Source organism: Cornus florida, unplaced genomic scaffold (assembly GCF_030987335.1).
Source record: "Cornus florida cultivar Cherokee Brave unplaced genomic scaffold, ASM3098733v1 CherokeeBrave_3.0.0_Hap2_Chr07, whole genome shotgun sequence".
Lineage (NCBI taxonomy): Eukaryota > Viridiplantae > Streptophyta > Magnoliopsida > Cornales > Cornaceae > Cornus > Cornus florida.
In genome coordinates this window covers 551018-554940 of record NW_026775577.1, presented here as the reverse complement: position 1 = coordinate 554940, position 3923 = coordinate 551018, and the positions used below count along the sequence as shown (strand labels likewise).

Sequence of the window (3923 nt, the reverse complement as noted above, 5' to 3'; positions counted from 1 at the left end):
AACCCAAAACCCAAAATACATTTTTTTTTCTCCTCTCTCTCCTCTCTTCTTTCTCTTTCTCTCTCTATCGCCGTCCCAAAGTGGCTTGAACACTCAAATACAAATGCCAAGTCTAATTAGAGAGAACCTGTCTCTTTCCTTTTTTCAAGGGGAATCATCTCATGGGAAAATCTTTCACAAAAGCAGCACACCCATCGGAATGAGGAGATTCTTTTTCATATGGGAAAACAAGATTCAGGCAGATGATCCGGTCTGGGGAAAAAAAATTATAACAAAACCCATACATACAAGTTAGCAGTTGCATAGAGAGAGGGGGGGCAAGCTTAAGAGTTGAGAGACAGCTGCTGAAGCTTGCCAACAGCGAACCCGAACTTAAACAGCGGACCATGGAAACTGAAAGATCTGGGTTTTGATTTTTTGGGCTGGCCCAACCCAACCTGATTCGGGTTGAGGCTGGATTGGGACTGGGCTAGGTTGGGCCAGCCCAACTTGCAACCCTACTTGAACATCACATATTGCTTGGATTCTTGCATAAAAAGTAATCTTTTTTATTGTTTAATGTTACACAAGAAATTCTTAATTAGTGATTTCATGAGCACATTCAAAGAGGAAAAATGGAAGTTCTGATACAAAATTACGTTGTGCAATGTGCATTAGTGGGTGAATATATGCTTATGTGTTTATTCACGAGGAAATGTCTATTCATAGTTCTTTTTTAATGTAGATTTCTAAGTTTCACTTTATTTCCTTGAGTTGTATTATATCACTTGAAAGTCAAATATGGGATGTGATATTTTTATTTTATTTTATTTATTTATATATATATTTTGTTGGGGGTGTTACATGAAAAATACCTACTGTGTTGAATGATGCTTGTAACCAGACAAGGCAAAGAATGTTGGTCCAGATTGTGTGATGTTGAATGAAGTGTTGTAACCTAAGTTAAAGGTTTTTGGTTTATATATATTGGAGATAAGAATATTATTGTTTAATTATTTACATGTGTGTTTTTAAAAGTGTATATATAAACTTATTATGTTCATATTGTTTTTTGTGTTTATTCATGCCGATATGGAATATTTTGTTCATAGGTGTGTTTCGTGTGTGCACAACAAAACAGCTTGCACTAATATGTGCGTAATACTTTATGCAGGTAAAGAATGTATGGAGAAGCACATTTTAAGACAATGGTGACTTCGACCCCCGATGTTCACTCCACGGATACATCAGCAGATAGAGGGACTCCAAGTAGACAATGATCATCTTCAAGGACTAAATTATAATTTGGAAGCACACAATGCAAATCTCCAAACAGAAAGAGCACAACCGTTTCCGGGAAAGCATCCACGCGCTGAAGCAAATTCTGACTAACCACGGCATACCAAGCAGACAATGATCATCTGAATTTCCACCCGATATATGAAAAGTTTAGGTAACCTAGCTAAAACTTCAAACTCCTTATTGTCATTTTTTTTTTTTTTTTTTTTTTTTTTTTTTTTTTGAGGAAAAACAATATTATGTGTTTAAATCGGTAGAGATAACAGTTTGAATTGCCTTAATTGTCTTTTTTTATTTTTTGAAGGAAAATCAAAATTGAAAAGATGAGAATGCAATCTGTGTTTAAATTTATATAGAGATATATGCAATACCATATTAGGGAGCATAGCCTTTATAAGGGTCCTAATTGATCGTAATCATGTTCCTTTACAAAAAGTTCTTGCTATTGATCAACAAATTGATGTACTGCATCAACAAATAGAGGGACTCCAAGCAGACAATGATCATCTTGAATGACTAAATTATAATTTGGGAGCACACAATGCAAATCTCCAAGCCCAAAGAGCACAATTCCATCACAGAGAGGCTCGTCTCCGGGAAAGTATCCAGGCGCTAAAGCAAATTCTGATTAACCACGGCATTGAATTTCCACCCGATATATGGAGGGGCACGTCTCCGGGAAAGCATCCAGGCACTGAAGCAAATTCTGACTAACCTCGGCATTGAATTTCCACCCAATATATGAAAAGTGTAGGTAACTTAGGTAAAACTTCAAACTTCTTATTGTCTTTTTTTTTTAAGGAAAAACAATATTTATGTGTTTAAATCGGTAGATACAAAACAGTGTCTTTTTTTTTTTTTGAAGGAAAATCAAAATTGAAAAGATGAGAATGCAATCTGTGTTTAAATATATATTGAGATATAATATAGATTGGAGATGCTTGTCATTTTTTGTTTCATCTGTGCAGGATCATGCCCGCTCAATCACACACATACTGACTAGAATCCTCTCTAGTAGAAGTTGCTTGCAAAATATTTCAGTGCAAACCATTTGCTCTGTTAGTGTTCTTTGTGTTTATTTATGATAATAACCTCCCTCCATTATAAGGTTCCAAACATGGTGACCTTTTTAGTTACTGCATCAGTTGCTCGATATTGATCTCCAAAAGCATGCCTTCCTTCCAATGCATATAGGGTTTGTCCATCCTGACATGTCAACAATAGCAATTAGAAAAATGCTCTTGGCTCATAAAGTAGCATCAAGAAACAATAAATTCCTGGGATTAACCGGGGACGTTTTTGCAAAGAAAGGGGAAAATTAGCTTGTGATAAATCATGAGTTACACAAATGAACCGGAAAGCATATTAGTGTTCAGAAATGAACCGGAAAGCATATTATTACCTGTTTTATTGATTTTCAGAAGATTCGAGTCATTTCGTCTTCTGCATCATAAATTAAGAATGGTAAGAAAGAGAGTGAATTTTTATTTCATAGAAAAATCATCAGTGGAAATTGAGTAGTTCAATTTCAATAAATACATCAAATCTCATTCAATGACTAAATTTACGGCATAAAATTCAAAAAGTTCCGGTGCTTCTCTGCAGTTCCGTTGAACTTTTTTGGCATTTTAAGCTCTCAACCAATCAATTGATTCAATTTCAGAAAAATTATGCATTTTTGCAGCTCCCTGCTTTTACCACTGTCAAAGCTGATAAAAAAGAATTCAGTAGGTCTCTTTATTTCTCTTCAACCAATACCGAGTCTATACCAATGTGTTCATCTCCATTAAAGAATACAACACCACATGGTTTTTCATCCAACCAACCGTCTAAATATCACCAATTAACACACAAATGCAATGTGTTCATCTCCATTAAAGAATACAACACCACATGGTTATTCATCCAACCGTCTAAATATCACCAATTAACACACAAATGTTTAGACGAATGTAGGGTTGGCTCAAGTCTACTCAAAATTTATTTTTTTATTTTTTATTATACTAATTCTAGCCCAACCTAAAAAATAATTATTATTATAATTAATCCACCCAACCAAACCTAAGTCAATCAAAGCCAAATAAATCCAGAACCGACTAGGCAACAAAGACAGTCGCCTAAGGCCTCAAAATTTATGGGGCCATACTAAATTTTTTCTCAATTCCTTTTTTTTTTTTTTTAAGGTTATGGGCTTTACTTGAAACGTGATGCAGCTTAAATATTTTGACATTTTCAAAAGTTGATAATTATCTAGTATCTTCTGTGCCATTCAGTCTTCAAAATTTCATTGATCTATGTTGTGCATCGTCGTCGATCGTGACTGCTCAAGCTCAGCTCTTAGATCACGGGAGTCCATATGATCTAGGTCATAGTACCAAAAAAAAAAATCAACATATATGCATGAGATACACTTTCTGTGCGATTCTGTGGTTGAGACACTCTTGTGTCAAGAGTTGAGATGGGTCAATGCCTCTGACAGCTTTATATAAAGCTGATGGTAATGGTAAAGCTCGTTGATACTTCATGGTGGATGGTGGAGACACTTGACTTGACAGCTCAGTTTTTTAGTGAATTTTTAATTTTTATTGCTTTTGGCCAATTTAAAGTGGTCAATGGTATATAAAGCTGATAGCAATGGGGAAAGC

General features: G+C 35.1%; 1 long non-coding RNA gene across 2 annotated transcripts; it reads left to right on the top strand.

The window, feature by feature from the left end:
- Positions 1-968: 968 nt before the first annotated feature.
- LOC132315619 (uncharacterized) lies at positions 969-2225 on the top strand. 2 transcript variants are annotated; one of them, XR_009483742.1, is made up of 2 exons: positions 969-1432; positions 1715-2225. It is a non-coding gene; the product is annotated as an uncharacterized LOC132315619 (long non-coding RNA). The 2 variants fall into 2 exon arrangements; XR_009483743.1 differs by having other exon boundaries at positions 1583-2225.
- Positions 2226-3923: the final 1698 nt, after the last annotated feature.